The sequence below is a fragment of the Schistocerca gregaria genome, chromosome 4, assembly GCF_023897955.1.
Source record: "Schistocerca gregaria isolate iqSchGreg1 chromosome 4, iqSchGreg1.2, whole genome shotgun sequence".
Classification (NCBI taxonomy): Eukaryota; Metazoa; Arthropoda; class Insecta; order Orthoptera; family Acrididae; genus Schistocerca; species Schistocerca gregaria.
The window spans coordinates 738,409,407-738,428,477 of NC_064923.1; positions in this window are offsets into that span (position 1 = coordinate 738,409,407).

Genomic DNA, 19,071 nt, shown 5'->3' on the forward strand with positions numbered 1-19,071 from the left:
GATTCCGTCATATTGGAAGTACATGGCGTTTCGTGTGGGCAAATAAACGACTCATAACTATACAGCAAGTGCTTTTGAGATGTTGCATCGCAGGTATAATCATGGTCTATTCGTCCAGGCCAAATGATTCCGCTGAGGTAAATGATCGGTCCCTGACCGACAACAAGACATCCAAAACGCCGCACATCACGCAGCGAAAGGCTCCAAGTTTATCATAAACTTAACCCGCTTTAACACCTGTGCGAAAAACTGCGATTCTGAAAGAAAAATATATTCTCATTGGAGGTCAGAAAAGGGAATCACTGAGCGTGAAGTCTGAGATCACTTATGTTCTTCGGCACGACTCCTTTTAGCTACCGGAAGGGTTCTGATGCCATCGATATTACCAGGAGATAGGCGAAGGGGAAGTCTTGTGTCCAGTATTTGAAAGTCTATTCATACAGGGTGTTACAAAAAGGTACGGCCAAACTTTCAGGAAACATTCCTCACACACAAATAAAGAAAATATGTTATGTGGACATGTGTCCGGAAACTCTTTAATTTACATGTTAGAGCACATTTTAGTTTCGTCAGTATGTACTGTACTTCCTCGATTCACCGCCATGATTTCATACGGGATACTCTACCTGTGCTGCTAGAACATATGCCTTTACAAGTACGACACAACATGTGGTTCATGCACGATGGGGCTCCTGCACATTTCAATCGAAGTGTTTGTACGCTTCTCAACAACAGATTCGGTGACCGATGGATTGGTAGGGGCGGACCAATTCCATGGCCTCCGCGCTCTCCTGACCTCAGCCCTCTTGACTTTCATTTATGGGGGCATTTGAAAGGTCTTGTCTAGGCAACCCCGGTACCAAATGTAGAGACTCAACGTGCTCGTATTGTGGACGGCTGTGATATAATACGCCATTCTCCAAGGCTGCATCAGCGCATCAGGGATTCCATGCGACGGAGGGTGGAAGCATGTATCCTCACTAACGGAGCACATTTTGAACATTTCCTGTGACAGTGTTTGAAGTATCGCTGGTACGTTCTGTTGCTGTGTGTTTCCATTCCATGGTTAATGTGAAGAGAAGTAACAAAATGAGCTCTAACATGGAAAGTAAGCGTTTCCGGACACATGTCCACATAACATATTTTCTTTCTTTGTGTGTGAGGAATGTTTCCTGAAAGTTTGGCCGTACCTTTTTGTAACACCGTGTATAAGCACGGCCACATACTAGGGCCGTTTGAAAAGTCCGTGCAGAGTCTGAGAGATGGCACCACTAGCGCGTATCGAGGTCGTGTTTAGTTAGTAGCATCTTTGGAAGAAAAAAAAAACACCAAGTTTCAGCTATATTGGTCTATTTCTTTGTGTTTGGCATTCGAGTGAATCAAGGAAGTCGAGTGATTGTCAAAAAATGGACGAAGAAGAATTTCGAGTGGTGATTAAACATTAGTCATGAGTCTCAGGAGACTAAAGAGAAGCTTGATAAACATTATGGAGGCTCTGCAACTTCGATTGGAACAGTTTATAAGTGGTTTTATAATATTCGGAGTGGCCATATGGGCACAAGTGATGCTGAACGTTCTGGACGCCCTATGGGGGTTACGACTCCAGAAATCATTGATAAAATCTATTATATGGTGATGGATGACGGAAGAGTTAAGGTGCGTGAGATTGCTAGTGCTGTAGGCACCTCGAATGAACAGGTACATAATATTTTGCATAAACATTTGGACATGAGAAAGCTATCTGGAAGATGGGTTCCGCGATTGCTCACGCTTGACCAAAAACGGCATCGTGTGAAGTGTTGCAAGGAAGAATCCGCAGGACTTTGAGCATCGTTTCGTCGCTGTGGATGAGACATGGATACATTGCTATACTCCTGAGACAGAAGAACAATCTAAACAATGGGTTACCAAGGGAGAATCCGCACCAAAAAAGGGGAAGACCAGTTCTTCGGCCGGAAAGGTTATGGCGACTGTCTTATAGGATTCACAAGGGATAATCCTCATCGACTATCTGGATAAGGGTAAAACTATTACAGGTGTATATTATTCATCGTTATTGGACCGTTTGAAAACCAAGCTAAAAAAAAAAAAAAGCTTGCGATTGGACAGCAAAAAAGGTCCTTTTCCATCATGACAATGCACCAGCACACGCCTCAACAGTTGTGGTCGCAAAATTAATAGAAATAGGATTCCAACTCGTTTCACATGCCTCCTATTCTCCAGACTTGGCTCCCTTCGACTACTATTTGTTTCCCAATTTGAAGAAATGGCTGGCGGGACAAAGATCTTATTCAAATGAGGAGGTTTTTGCAGTAAGTAATAGCTTTTATGCATACTTGGACAATTCCTATTATTCGGAAGGGATCAACAAATTAGAACTTCGTTAGACGAAGAGTATAAGTCTAGAAGGAACTATGTCGAAAAATAAAAAAGGTTTACCCCAAACACGTAAGAAGTTTTTAGTTTTGCACGGACTTTTCAAGCGCCCCTCAGACACGTGATGTTTCTACCGGGGTAAAAGACCGGTCCAACACCAATAGCAAGGCATCCGATGCACAGCAGCCTAGCAGGCGGCCCACAAGGCTGTAAGCTTATCGTAAAATTAATCCGCTTTAATATTTTTGCGAAAAACAGTGTTTTTGAAACAAAAAAAGGAGGCATTCCAATTAGATTAATTTACAAGGATCCGATATCGGACGCCGGCGGGAAGCTGGGCGGCAAAAATGTGAAAATAGAGCGCGCCGCGTATTGGGCGTGCAGCCCATCGTTACCGACGCGCCGGGTCATCATTAGACAAACAGGCCGGCCGGCCGGCCGGCCGTGCCGCTGCCCGGGTTTCAGGTGTTGCGCGCGTAATCCCGGCCGCCGCTGTGCGCCGCTCTCGTTAAAACCGCCGCGGGACTAACTAGCGTCGTTACTGCGAACTCCGCTACCCGCAGCGCAGCGCTCTGCTCCCCCTCGCTCCCACGCGCCTGCGGTTTTTCCTCGACACGGCGCACGGTTTTCGACGCATCGCGTTTGCGGCCGCTGATATCTCGCAGAGGCGCGTAGCCATCCCTAGAACGCCCACACGGGCTTCAAATGTTAACCCCTTCTCTTCTAATTTGTGTAGCTGACGTGATCCGAAAGGGAAACATATTTTCGTTATCATTAGTGTGGGGCACGCAATAAATTGTAGTCGTAATGTGGCAAATTTGGTGCTGACGGGTGGTTGTTGCTGTTGTTATTGTTGCTGTGGCGGTCTTCCGTCTGAAAACTGGTTTGATGCAGTTCTCCACTCGAGTCTCCCCTGTGTAAGGTTCTTCCTCTCTGCGTAACTACTGCAACCTACATGGAGGTCCGACAGGTAAGCGAATGGCTTACACTGTCTTTCGATTTTTGTTAAGTCTGTTACTCCAGTCAGCCACTACGCACAGCGTCCTTCCGGACTGTGGATATACACTACTGGCCATTAAAATTGCTACACCAAGGAGAAATGCAGATGATAAACGTGTACTCACTGGACAAATATATTATACTAGAACTGACATGTCATTACATTTTCACGCAATTTGGGTACATAGATCCTGAGAAATCAGTACCCAGAACAACCACCACTGGCCGGAATAACAGCCTTGATACGCCTGGGCATTCAGTCAAACAGAGCTTTGATGGCGTGTACAGGTACAGCTGCCCATGCAGCTTCAACACGATACCAAAGTCCATCAAGAGCAGTGACTGGCGTATTGTGACGAGCCAATTGCTCGGCCACCATTGACCAGACGTTTTCAATTGGTGATAGATCTGGAGAATGTGCTGGTCAGGGCAGCAGTCGAACATTTTCTGTATCCAGAGAGGCCTGTACAGGACCTGCAACATTCGGTCGTGCATTATCCTGCTGAAATGTAGGGTTTCGCAGGGATCGAATGAAGCGTAGAGCCACGGGTAACACATCTTAAATGTATCGTCCACTGTTCAAAGTGCCGTCAATGCGAACAAGAGCTCACCGAGATGTGTAACCAGTGGCACCCCACACCATCACGCTGAGTGATACGCCTGTATGGCGATGACGAATACACGCTTCCAATGTGCGTTCACCGCCATGTCGCCAAACACGCATGCGACCACCATGTTGCTGTAAACAGAACCTGGATTCAACTAAAAATGGCGTTTTGCCATTCGTGCACCCAGGTTCGTCGTTGAGTACACCATCGCAGGCGTTCCTGTCTGTGATGCAGCCGTGGTCTCCGAGCTGATAGTCCATGCTGCTGCAGACGTCGTCCAACTGTTCGTGTAGATGGTTGTTGTCTTGCAAACGTCCCAATCTGTTGACTCATGGATCGAGACGTGGCTGCACAATCCGTTACAGCCATGCGGATAACATGCCTGTCATCTCGACTGTTAGTGATACTACATCGTTGGAATCCAGCACGGCGTTCCGTATTACCCTCCTGAATCCACCGATTCCAGTCATTGGATCAAGACAATGTCCATTCTATTCAACTGCTCTTCCATGTCCTTTGCTGTCTCTGACAGAATTACAATGTCATCGGCGAACCTTAAAGTTTTAAATTCTTCTCCATAGATTTTAATATCTACTCCGAATTTTTCTTTTGTTGCCTTTACTGCTTGCTCAATATACAGATTGAATAACATTGGGGACAGGCTACAACCCTGTCTCACTCCCTTCCCAACCACTGCTTCCCTTTCGTGCCCATCGACTCTTATAATTTCCATCTGGATTCTGTACAAATTGTAAACAGCCTTTCGTTCCCTTTATTTGACCCCTGCTACCTTCAGAATTTGAAAGAGAGTATTCTAGTCAACATTGTCAAAAGCTTTCTCTAAGTCAACAAATGCTAGAAATGTAGGTTTGCACTTCCTTAATCTAGCTTCTAAGATGAGTCGTAAGGTCAGTATTGCCTCAGGTGTTCCAACATTTCTACGGAATCCAAACTGATCTTCCCTGAGGTCGGCTTCTGCCAGTTTTTCCATTCGTCTGTAAAGAATTTGTGTTAGTATTTTGCAGCCGTGACTTATTAAACTGATAGTTAAGTAATTTTCACATATGTCAACACCTACTTTCTTTGGTATTGGAATTATGATATTCTTCTTGAAGTCTGAGGGTATTTCGCCTGTCTCATACATTTTGCTCTCCAGATGGTAGAGTTTAGTCAAGACTGGCTCACCCAAGGCTGTCAGTACTTCTAATGGAATGTTGTCTACTCCCAGGACCTTGTTTCTACTTATGTCTTTCAGTGCTCTGTCAAACTCTTCACTCAGTATCATATCTCCCATTTCATCTTCATCTATATCCTCTTCCATTTTCCTCTATTTACTCCTTCCATCTTCCTGCTTTCCCTTCTTTGCTTAGAACTGGGTTTCCATTTGAGGTTCAAATGGTTCAAATGGCTCTGAGCACTATGGGACTCAACTGCTGTGGTCATCAGTCCCCTAGAACTTAGAACTACTTAAACCTAACTAACCTAAGGACATCACACACACCCATGTCCGAGGCAGGATTCGAACCTGCGACCGTAGCAGTTGCACGGTTCCAGACTGCGCGCCTAGAACCGCGAGACCACCGCGGCCGGCATTTCTATTTGAGCTCTTGATATTCATACAAGTGGTTCTCTTCTCTCCAAAGGTCTCTTTAATTTTCCTGTAGGCAGTATCTATGTTACCCCTAGTGAGACAAGTCTCTACATACTTGCATTTATCCCTGCTTAGCGATTTTGCACGTCCTGTCGATCTCATTTTTGAGACCTTTGTATTCCTTTTCTCCTTTCATCAATTAAATTCAATATTTCTTCTGTTACCCAAGGGTTTCTACTAGCCCTCGTCTTTTTACCTACTTGATCCTCTGCTGCCTTCACTACTTCATCCCTCAAAGCTACCAGTTCCTCTTCTACTGTTAAGTCTTTCCCCCATCCTTGTCAATTGTTCCCTTATGTCCTCCCGGAAACTCTGTACAACTTCTGGTTCTTTCAGTTTATCCAGGTCCCATCTCCTTGAATTCCCACCTTTTTGCAGTTTTTTCAGTTTTAATCTACAGTTCATAACCAATAGTTGTGGTCAGAGACACCATCTGTTCCTGGAAATGTCTTAGAATTGAAAACCTGGTTCCTAAATCTCTGTCTTACCATTATATTACCTATCTGAAACCTGTCAGTATCTCCAGGCTTCTTCCAGGTATACAACCTTCTTTTATGATTCTTGAACCAAGGATTAGTTATGATTAAGTTATGGTCTGTGCAAAATTCTATCAGGTGGCGTCCTCTTTCATTTCTTACTCCCAATCCATATTCACCTACTACGTTTCCTTCTCTTCCTTTTCCTACTACCGAATTCCAGTCACCCGTGACTATTAAATTTTCAACTCCCTTCACTATCTGAATAATTTCTTTTATCTCATCATACATTTCTTCAATTTCTTAGTCATCTGCAGAGCTAGTTGGCATATAAACTTCTACTACTGTAGTAGGTGTGGACTTCATCTCGGCCACAATAATGTGTTCACTATGCTGTTAGTAGTAGCTTACCTGCACTCCTCTATTTTTCTATTCATTTTTACTCCTACTCCTGCATTACCCCTATTTGATTTTGTATTTATAACCCAGTATTCACCTGACAAAAAGTCTTGTTCCTCCAGCCACCCAATGTCGCTAATTCCCACTATATCTATCTTTAACCTATCCATTTCCCTTTTTAAATTTTCTAACCTACCTGCCTGATTAAGGGATCTGACATTCCACCCTCCGATCCTTAGAGCGCCAGTTTTCTTTCTCCTGATAACGACGTCCTCTTGAGTAGTCCCCGCCTGGTGAACCGAATGGGGGACTATTTTACCTCTGGAATATATTACCCAAGAGAACGTCATCATCATTTAACCACACAGTAAAGCTGCAAGCCCTCAGGAAAAATTACAGCTGTAGTTTCCCCTTGCTTTCAGCCGTTTGCAGTACCTGCGCAGCAAGGCCGTTTTGGTTAGTGTTACAAGGCCAGATCAGTCAATCATCCAGACTTTTTCCCCTGCAACTACTAAAAAGGCTACTGCCCCTCTTCAGGAACCACATGTTTGTCTGGCCACTCAACAGATACCCCTTCGTTGCGGTTACACCTACGGTACGGCTATCTGTATCGTTGAGGCATGCAAGCCTCCCCACCAATGGCAAGGTCTGTGGTTCATGGGGGGGGGGGGGGGGGAATTCTCACACATATTGACTTTGTTTCATCAGCTAAAATTTCATCTGCAGCATGACATCCTGGGAGATCTTTGTGTTTTGTGTGTGGAAAGTCATGTTCGAAACATGTCGAGTCAAGCATGTTAGCCTCCTTATCACAAGCCAAATAATTTTTGAATCTTAGTACCAGGTGTGCTATAATTATACCCCCCCCATGTGCAATTAGACTGGAAGTTTGCGAGAATACCATTACATAGCAAATCGTCAACGTAAGTCCAGCTGTTTTGTATTGCAGGAAAACGAAGGCATTTAACTAGTGCTCTCTTCCCTTAAAGTCTTATGACAGACTCTATGAGAATCGTGTGTGGTTCTTAGCTCTTCTGCATTTCCTTTGCGCAAAAGAATCCAGAAATTCGAGTGCAACTGCTATCCCTTGAGATGTAAGTTCTGGAATTTGTCCTCTGTACTTTGAGAACTGTGACTATGTAACTCGACCAGTTTAGGAGGTATGACTTATCAAATGCTGTCTTGTTTTGAGATACATACCAAATCACCCACATTAAATTTCTGGTTACATGGACTGAGCATTTTAATAGATAGTGAGTCCATTCTTGTGAACATCGATTGGTCTCATTTTTATTGCGCTATATTTGGTTTCCTTGTAGTGTGCATTTATTTCTGGAAGGATACCAGCCCATTTGCATGAGCCACAAAGATTAAAATGTATTCATATTTGACAGTTTATTGTTCTGTTCAGGCGTTCCACGAAAGTCACTTTCAGGTGGGAGAATGGTGAGTAGTGACATGTATTCCATAGCGCTGCATCATTGTTTTGAAATACCTATTGTAAAACTCTGCAGTGCGATTGGTTTAGAGTTTGTCAGGTTATCAGTTCATCCCTGTCTGCAACAAAAGCTCAGTCACTTCCGTGAAATTTCTCGCTGTTTTTGTTTTAACAGGTAATGCCGAAGCAGATTTTGAGTGTCTCAAAAATCATTAAAATATATCTGAGTCCATAATACTCATGTGAATATTCTCTCATATCTACAAGATCAGCCTGCAATAAGTCGTCAAAAACTTTAATCATAACATACCTATAAGGGCATGTTTTGCATGCTGGTTTGTGCTGTTCTTGAACTCCATGATTATTTGATTGCACCCCTGTCTATGCTCTGAAATTATTGAGACAACCTCATTCAAATTAGCTTCATTGCCCACAGCAGCTGATGCCATGTGCAGTTGTACTCGGTCTATTATCTTGTTGGGGTCGTCATAGTACTGTATATATACTGAGGGGACTGAATATCAATACCGTCGCTACTGCTTACTGACCCTCTAATAATAATGGTTTTGAATGTCTCTGTATTTCTCACTGCATTAGATTTCTTCTTTGGTGAACTGTAGTACCTCAACATACATCTTCAGATCTTTGGGTGAAAAGTTTACTGCTTTTGAGGGTTTTAGGAAAATGAGGTTCAGTAGATTTGGTGTTCTTTGAAATAACCTATCGCCTGCCTGCATTGTTTTTTCATTTAAACTTAGGGGCAACAAGGCCAACATGTATGGTTTTTCACAACCGAAACCAAATGTTTTGTCTATCCTAGAATCATTGTGACATTTAATGAAACTGGAAATAGTATGTTGTCGTCGTTTTATAATTTTCCAGTGAGTTCATAGAGAGATTCAGTAACTGGTTTAAGGCTCTCTCTGAGGATGTGGTTTCTTGATCCAAATATCCAAACTTTAGCAGCCAAAACATCGCTCTAACAGCTTTCTGTGCTGTGATGATCTTATGCTTAGTCGACATCTTGCTATATATAAAGCGGGCTGCTTCACATGCTGCATCTCATATACATTTTGCTCAACCTTTACAGTTAAGTCATTGACTTTCTTTTGAATTCCATTAACCTTTACAGCAAAGTCGACTATTTTCTTTCTCAGAATGATCTGGGTCTACATGTCTAGTTCTGTCTGTACTTGCCTTCGTTAAGTTTTCTTGATTTTTGAATAACGAGAAACACATACTGTGTGTGATTCCAGCAATTAGTGTATATCTTTACAAAATTGTTGGATGACAAGACAGTTCCTACATGCACCTGTTAAATGTGTTTCAAATTCAAATTGTTTTATTTTAAAGCTTTAATGAAATTTGAGATATCTGTCACCAAGTATTTCAGGATTCTGGAATATGTGTGACTCAAATAAAATGAGTCAGCACACATGTGACAACGACAACTGGAATATCATAGAATTTGATCCTGGTTTTCCACAGCAACATCGTCAAATACGAACACTGTGTCTGGCTTTACCTTTCTGATTGGGGTGACTGATTGATGTGACTGAATGCCATGTTTGTTATACCATCTGCACCAAGCAGTATCTTCTGCAGCAGCTGGCACTTGGGCTGAAACAGCGATTTTGAAAATACACTTACATGCTCAAAGCAGACTCCACCCAGGTGTATTAGTAGTGACACGTTTGTCTTGCCACAGTTGGATGGATCTACAATTATCACTCATATCTTATCAGGTAGAAGTATGCCATTCTTCTTCTTCTTCCAGTCTTCTTGTGCATCATCAGAAGATCAGTCACTAACTACAAAGTCCTGACACTCTACCAACCTTGCTACGATACTGAATACATCTTGGTTTGACGTGCAATGGGCTTTATAGAAAAATGAAAGATTTTAATAATAATAATAATAATAATAATAATAATAATAATACTAGTGTAAGTAGCCACTATGGCGCAATCATCTTACGAACTGAGCTGCTATGGCTACGCCTTGCACTATACATTGATGGGGTAGTTAAATATGAAAAAACAACAAATATCTATGATAATATTATTTTTTTATTTACACATCAGCAGTGGTACACATCAGTAAGACGTCACTGGTTCAATCAGCAAATCAGTACAGTATTTTGCAAATAAATGTTTCTTGTAAGCACAGAATTCAACGTGTAGTTGTCTTAAACTGATGGGTGTTTCTTTAGCTTCTTCTTTTGACACTGTATTGGTGCATTGTTCTAAATCATCTACATGCATACTATACATACAGAGATAGTTCACGATGTCTTTATACACAGTTTGAACACATGGCAGCCGACAGTTTAGTCTTTCCAACACAGGCACAATATCATCCATACACCGAATAAATATGTAATGCTGGGTTGTTTCAAGTAAATGGATCAACCTTCAAACCCCACCATAGTATATGCCATAGTATAATTATGTTGTAGATAGCATCAGGCCGGCACACTAATTGTACAGAGATGGAGAACATTCAGAGATGATCTGTGGTTTGATGAGGGTTTCTGATTTACACAGCTCATCCCATTCCAACTCTGTAAACCACATTTCAACACTTCTCAATGAATTTTCAGTCTCTAACACAACACACCAGTCTTTGTCCACTGTTGATAATGTACCAATATTTAAGTTCTTTGAACAGCTAGCTGTTAAATTATAAGTTGAAGTGGAAAGCAGTGGAGCATGGGGAGGAACTGGCAGCTTCTTATCCACCACATCAACACTCTGTCCTTTCAGTAACATCAGAACCGTCTGTGATGGTATGTATGTCAAAGACCTGCACTGTGTGGTGTAAGCGCCCAGCACAGTTCTTCTTAGAGTCAGGTATTTGCTGGGTCTCTTCATTACACAAATCAGTGAGTGGGATGGATAATAGCATCTCACTGTCCTCCTCTAATGTACTGGGCAGGTGCACTATAGGATACCATAGTGTTGCTGCAGCTGGTCCCAACTTGCCAGAGGTATCTGCAGGTCCTGAAGAGCTCATGGTGGCTGCTGCTAGACAGGTTACTGCTGGTCTGAACATGCTGGAGGCTGCTGCTGAACAAAGAAGAAGAAGCAATAAGCATCCACAGACAAAGATATGGAGCTGAACAAAGAAATGTAACTTTACACAGAACCACAAACATGCAATGAGTACTTACTTACACTTCTTCTGTAATGCAGAGGCAGATGAGAATCTTGGCTACTGTTAATGCTTGATTGTTCTTCCAATGAATGACTGATTGACTGAGTGAGAGCACATCTATCTTGTATCTACCTGATATCACAATCATATGAATTGATATAGTGTTTGCACATTCCTTTTGGCTCCTGCAAATTTTCAGGTAACGCTATGTACCTACTGGTTCCTGTGCAAAATGGTGGGGGAGAAAAAAAAAACCTATTTCAGGAGACCTCTGTAGCTGTATTGTGAACTAGTTCAGTTGAGACCCATACATCAAGGTCAGCATACACACAAAAATTTTCCAAGCCAACATGTCCAATCACCATCAGTGTAATCATGTAATAAGGACATGTACATATGATCCTGTCCAGCAACTACAACTTCCAGTCCAACAGCTCAGCAAAGACTGAGCGTTTCCCACCTTTTCTCCAGTTGGGGAAGGGGAGGGGAAGGGAGAGGTTGAGCTTCCCCCCCTCCCACCCCCAATTTCTAACATGGTGGTACCGAAAATAAAGGAAGTAAACTACTCTGTGTCCTTTCTCTCCAGGAACTCAGCACAGATCAGTTCTTGTTCCTGTCAGTTTCCTGATGTGGGAGGGGAGCAGAGTGGGGGAGGGGAGGGGACGATAGGGGAGGGAAGGGCTGGGGGATTTCATTGAAGGGGATGGGGTAATTATTTGATCAATTTAATTAATCAATTAATTTGGTGTCAAAAGTGTGATTACATTGGCAAGGGGGAGGGGGGAGGATTGGGGATTTCCCAGAGGGGTGGTGGGGAGAAGTGGATCAGGAAGGGTGAGGTATTATCCACAGGGGTCATAAATCAACGTCTAGTGGTCATAAATGTATCAGCATAGCATTAGGTTTACCTCTCAGTGTATGTTTGCCCCTGAATGTATGCAATCCTCACAAAAAAGTATCAGAATCGGCTTTGTCCTACTACTCCTACCATTGTGGCTTCTATACAGTCATCAGGACTTGCAAGTTGTTTATGTCATTGCTCCTTCACCACTAAAATCATAAAATCATGTTTATGTTTTGAGTATTAATGTTAATACACAGTATGACAAAAAAAAGACGTAGCATGAAGCGATTATCATAATGGGACACATTTCTGTAGATGTGATTACATGTACAGAAAATCAAATTATTACAATTTCAGAAAATTGGATGATTTATTCAAGACAAACAGGTTCAGAAATTGAGAAAATCATTAACGAGAGGGGCCGGCCGAAGTGGCCGAGTGGTTCTACAGTCTAGAACCGCGCGACAACTACGGTCGCAGGTTCGAATCCTGACTTGGGCATGGATGTGTGTGATGTCCTTAGGTTAGTTGAGTTTAAGTAGTTTTAAGTTCTAGGTGACTGATGACCTCAGATGTTAAGTCCCATTGTGCTCAGAGCCATTTGAACCATTAACGAGATGGTCCACCTCTGGCCCTAATGCTAGCAGCTGTTTGGCTTGGCATTGCTTGGTAGAGCTGTTGGGTGTCCTCTTGAGGGATTTCGTGCCAAATTCCGTTCACTCCGGAGGTGGTTGGTGGGCTGTGCCCATACCACTGAAAACGCCACTGTAAACATTCTCAAATGGGGAGGGATCCGGTGACCTTGCAGGCCAAGGTTGGTTTGGCGAGCACTAAGAAAAGCAGTAGAAACTCCCTCCATTTACATGTGGGCATTATTTTGCTGAAATGTAAGCTTAGGATAGCTTGCCATGAAGGGCAACAAAACAGTGCATAGCAGTACCGCTGGGCTGTAAGGATGTCACAGATGACAACCACAGTGGTCATGATATGGCAACACGGAACATCTGTCCCGAGTGTAGGGCCGTACGCCAGGCGACAGTCCCACCCCTGTCTGGTGCACCTCCAGATGTGCCTTCGCTGGTCATCAGGACTCAGTTCGAAGAGGAACTCACGTAGAAGAAAATTCTACTCCAGTCAGCGAGATTCCAGGACGAAGTCATTTCTGGTGATGCACCAGTCAGCGGTAGGACACCAACCTGACTGTCACCCGTCGTACAGCCTGACAGTCAAGATTGATGGTCTGGAGTGCCATTTCTTTTCACAGCACGATCCTTTTGGTTGTCATCCGCGGCGTCCTTACAGCACAGCGGTACATCGACGATCTTCTAAGCCCCGCTTTGTCGCTCTTCATGGCAAGCTATCCTGAGTTTACATTTCAGCAGCATAAAGCTCTTTGACACACGGCGAGAGTTTCTACTGCCCCTCTTCATGCTTACGAAACCCTCCGCTGGCCAGCAATGTCCCAGTCCCAGATCTTTCCTCAGTTAAAAACGGTCGGAGCATTATGGATACGACTCTCCAATCAGTTCGTGATGTTGATGATTTAACGCACCAATTGGATAGAATTTGATACGATATTCCTCAGGAGGACATCTAACAGTCCTGTCAGTCAGCGAGAAGTCGTATAACTGCTTGCTTTAGGGTAAGAGGTGGACCAAGTCGTTAGTAAGTTGCTCAATTTGTGAAGCTCGTTCTCTTAAATAAATCATCTAATTATTCGTAAATTATAGTAATTTGTTTGTGTGTAGATAGATGTACATTGTACATCTACGGATCTATTTTGGTAATTCCTTCGTGGTGCGTTTTTTTTTTTAAGTGTATGAGGATTGTATGCTCAGTTACATCCTGGTGGTCATGGAAAGACACGTGATCAGCTGAATGGGATATGCGTATCAGACGCGAAATAATCTATACAATTGCTGAACAATATACACTCCTGGAAATGGAAAAAAGAACACATTGACACTGGTGTGTCAGACCCACCATACTTGCTCCGGACACTGCGAGAGGGCTGTACAAGCAATGATCACACGCACGGCACAGCGGACACACCAGGAACCGCGGTGTTGGCCGTCGAATGGCGCTAGCTGCGCAGCATTTGTCCACCGCCGCCGTCAGTGTCAGCCAGTTTGCCGTGGCATACGGAGTTCCATCGCAGTCTTTAACACTGGTAGCATGCCGCGACAGCGTGGACGTGAACCGTATGTGCAGTTGACGGACTTTGAGCGAGGGTGTATAGTGGGCATGCGGGAGGCCGGGTGGACGCACCGCCGAATTGCTCAACACGTGGGGCGTGAGGTCTCCACAGTACATCGATGTTGTCGCCAGTGGTCGGCGGAAGGTGCACGTGCCCGTCGACCTGGGACCGGACCGCAGCGACGCACGGATGCACGCCAAGACCGTAGGATCCTACGCAGTGCCGTAGGGGACCGCACCGCCACTTCCCAGCAAATTAGGGACACTGTTGCTCCTGGAGTATCGGCGAGGACCATTCGCAACCGTCTCCATGAAGCTGGTCTACGGTCCCGCACACCGTTAGGCCGTCTTCCGCTCACGCCCCAACATCGTGCAGCCCACCTCCAGTGGTGTCGCGACAGGCGTGAATGGAGGGACGAATGGAGACGTGTCGTCTTCAGCGATGAGTGTCGCTTCTGCCTTGCTGCCAGTGATGGTCGTATGCGTGTTTGGCGCCGTGCAGGTGAGCGCCACAATCAGGACTGCATACGACCGAGGCACACAGGGCCAACACCCGGCATCGTGGTGTGGGGAGCGATCTCCTACACTAGCCGTACACCTCTGGTGATCGTCGAGGGGTTGAATAGTGCACGGTACATCCAAACCGTCATCGAACCCATCGTTCTACCATTCCTAGACCGGCAAGGAAACTTGCTGTTCCAACAGGACAATGCACGTCCGCATGTATCCCGTGCCACCCAACGTGCTCTAGAAGGTGTAAGTCAACTACCCTGGCCAGCAAGATCTCCGGATCTGTCCCCCATTGAGCATGTTTGGGACTGGATGAAGCGTCGTCTCACGCGGTCTGCACGTCCAGCACGAACGCTGGTCCAACTGAGGCGCCAGGTGGAAATGGCATGCAAGCCGTTCCACAGGACTACATCCAGCATCTCTACGATCGTCTCCATGGGAGAATAGCAGCCTGCATTGCTGCGAAAGGTGGATATACACTGTACTAGTGCCGACATTGTGCATGCTCTGTTGCCTGTGTCTATGTGCCTGTGGTTCTGTCAGTGTGATCATGTGATGTATCTGACCCCAGGAATGTGTCAATAAAGTTTCCCCTTCCTGGGACAATGAATTCACGGTGTTCTTATTTCAATTTCCAGGAGTGTATTACGAGTGGATACAATTTTTTTACTTTTCACTCCCTTTGCTCTTCGTTGATATTAACCTTTCACGTGTGAGCACTTAAGAACTACCTTCTCGAATGTACTGCATTGGTCCTAGCGGCATTCAAAGCCGAGAAGGAGGTTGGGTTGGTTGTTTGGAAGAAGAGAGCCGAGAGGGAATAACCTGCCTTCAGCAGTGATGAGATTGTTATCAAAAATGAAATTTTCAAGGATTCAGTTAAGTTCCTGTTGCTGTTGAACTTCAATACATGTCTTTGCGGAAAGAGAGGCTCCCGGATCAAATTTAGCTATCACATTATCTCAGATCGTTTCAAGTTATTGGATGTTAGGAGGATAGAGTGCAAAGTTATTTGCGTCGCACGAATTACATCTACGAGTGCCGTTTTTTTTTTTTTTCAACCTCCGACAGGCTATAAATAAAAGACAAGTTCATAGAAAACAATTATTATACTACCAAAAGTTTTGTACAATTATGGATATTTTTCACCATAATCACCGAGAAGATTGAGATATTTATCGTACCTATGGACAAGCTTCGCAATACCCTCTTCAAAAAATGTTACCGATATGATTTCAAATGAGCATTGAGGTTGTTTTGAAGATCTTCGTTGGTCTGAAAGTGCTGCCCTCGTAGCCCCGTGTCCAGTTCAGGGGAAAGGCGAAAGTCGCTGGGTACCAGGACAGGACTGTACGGCGGATGGAAAATGTCCCATTGAAATTGTTCAAGGAGCCGTTGGGTTGTGCCAGCAGTGTGTGGGCGAGCGTTGTCATGGATCAACACAATTCGTATAAGGTGTAATTTATACATACGTAAGTTCAGTAGCTGTATGAGGTCAATTCTAAGGAATGGTCAGACTTGTCATGCCGAAACATGTGTTGCTTTTTTTAGCACTGTTGTTTAACTGTGCAAAAGGTCCGTATGCAAAATTGTAGCTGCTGACATGAACTGGAAGTCACGTAAAAAAAAAAAAATCACGAACATGGCTGTGTTTCCTGCTTGGCGCTTGCAGTGACGGCTGGCCATGGAGATATACCACAGACGCCAAATGAAGCAATCAACAGAAAACACGCGTGGAGACTATGTGTTGTGCGACATGGTTGTTAAACTTCTAGACGAGCATGTAAATGGCGCAGACATGTGGCTAGAAACAACTGAAACACTCGATATTGCAAGCAGAAAAATATTTGCAGGGTTCGCCATCACCTGTGAGGGGAGATTGAATGTTCACCGTAAAGTGGCTTGCGGAGTATAGATGAACATGTGCAGAACATCTTTCACATCTCTAACCAGTTTCAGGACGGTATGTCTCGAAATACGCACCAGAAATTAAAAGGACGTGCATGCCACAGAAACGAATACTCGTTTCCCCTTTCCACCAAAACCATGCACCGATACTCCTCTTCAGTGGACGCCGCGATAAGACGGCCACACTTCCCGGCCATGCGCACAACGCTCGCGACTCGCCATTTCCAGGGGTGGCCAGCCTTCAGCCAGGACAGGACTGTACGGCGGATGGAAAATGTCCCATTGAATCTGCACGACGAACGTAATTCAACCTTTAGACAGAGAATTTTTCCGTCAGTGGAAGGCATTTTACAGAAAACTAACAGAGAAAATTGTTGTGTGCAGATCACTGCAATTTCCTGTCTATCACCGTGACAATATTCTCAAGCTGCAATCAGTAGTACATCATCAGTTTTCCTCCCCACAGTTTCAGAATTTGATTAAACATGCGTGGCACTCCTAGAAATATATTGATACTAGGCCTGATTCATTCCTAACACCAGCCCAGCTTTGTCTACGGACATCTAACAACGTCTGTGATTCGCAAGGCTGTCATATGTCGTCTTTGCTTGTATGTTCTTGGTGCACAAAAAAACCTATGTTTTGAACATTGTATCAAAATATTTCTCATTTTTGAGGTAATTATAAGAAATAAAATTGGGACGTGTTCTAAACCGTATATTTATTTGTGTCCATTTCATAGCTATTTGGAAAGAATGTTGTAGAAAACATATCAGCCATATTTGTCAACTAATGTTTAATTATCATACGATCGCTTTCACTGGGGGAATCAGCTGTCTCACTGCTGTGGCAAGAGAGCGGCGCCTAGTTAACGTCACCATGTCCCTAGATGGCGTTGGTATAACGTAGCGAGAGAGGTCAGGGTTGTACAAGAGGCAGTTATAAGCGCGGAAACCATGCGACAATTATGTCTTACTTCATAAAATTGTTTACAGACTTCCAGGTCATGTCAGCAGCTAAAATTCTGCATACAGATTTCTTGCAACGTTAACTCACAGTGGTAAAAAAAGCAACACAAGTTTCGACATGACAAATGTAACCATTCCCTTGTAAGGATTCTTGTTAAACCCCATTTAACTATTCCGTTTCGCTATGCGGCAGTTCTTGGCATTATGGGACTTAAAAACAAAGTTAATCAGATTTCGTTTAATTACATTCGGGTTCCATTCGCGCAAAGCAGTGGAATAGCTTTCAGCCTGGAGTGAACGATTCCCAGTGTTCCCCATTATAAGCGCAAATTTTTATAATTTTACCATCTTGATAAATAAGCAAGATGTGAGTACTATGATGTAGTGCGTTTCTTCACTCGTACTAAAATGTATGTCCCTTGGGAATTTCAGACCTGTCCTTTCTCTGATACTGATAATCTGTCTTATAGTCTCCCACCGAAATTTATGAAGTATCTTTTGCAAGGCTTCGAGCTCTTTATACAAACCCACGATGAACTGCAGAGTGGTCTCCTTCATGAGTAAATTTGCAGTTCTTTATGATTTTTCCTGAATATATCTCAGTCCACGAACTGTCTTCCCCGCCGCCTGCATTACTTAGTCACTATGTGCCCATACTTCCTCATCTTTTTCTGGTTCTCTTTTTGTAATGGCCTCTCTTATCCCATCCAACCAGGCAACCTGCGGTCTACCTCTTCTCCTTCTTCCATGAGTTTGCTACATCAAGATCGTCTTTGGCTATCTACCACCTGTCATTCGCATTTTATGTCGATACCTTGTGAGCTACCGTTCTTCGATTCTATCTGTGATGCTTTCTTGAGTGTGCTTCATTTCCCTAACCGCTGTACTTCTTACGTGGTCTCGCTGATACATTCTACACGATCTTCTGACGTATTTCTTTTCTACGTGTTGTAACGCAGCAAATTAATACGAATTGACATCTTGCATTGGAAGGTTATCTTGCCATGGAGCCGGGAGGAGAGGAGATTTTGTTCTCATGATCCCATAACTGACGCTCGCTACTGTGCCGGGTGAGAGGTGTGTTTAACTAATTCTGTGCGCAATACGTCACACATACTCTACACGAATCTGAAGAAGTCCTTTTAAATATTGATCGATCTTTTTCATACTTAGCGTACCAAGTTCCACGCATAAGACAACAATATTGCTAAAATATCAAATCAACAGCTTCAGTACTTTAGGAGACATAATTTTCGCCCTAATACACATAAGAACCGTGCTCGTATTGTGAAACAGAGTTAGGGACTGTAATGTATTCATCTATAGTATCAATTGAAACCACAACCATGAAGTTAGGTTCACATAATCTAATTTTCTGGAATATTCTTTGGTTTCACTACTATATACTTCTGACGTAATTAGAAGTAGTTTCGAAAATTATTATTTTTCTTGTCTTGATTATGTAAGTGTTTTGGAGAGACTGAGAGAGTGGAGGATATATGTAAAAATAGAATGTGCTATTTTTCTAAAACTATGTAAATG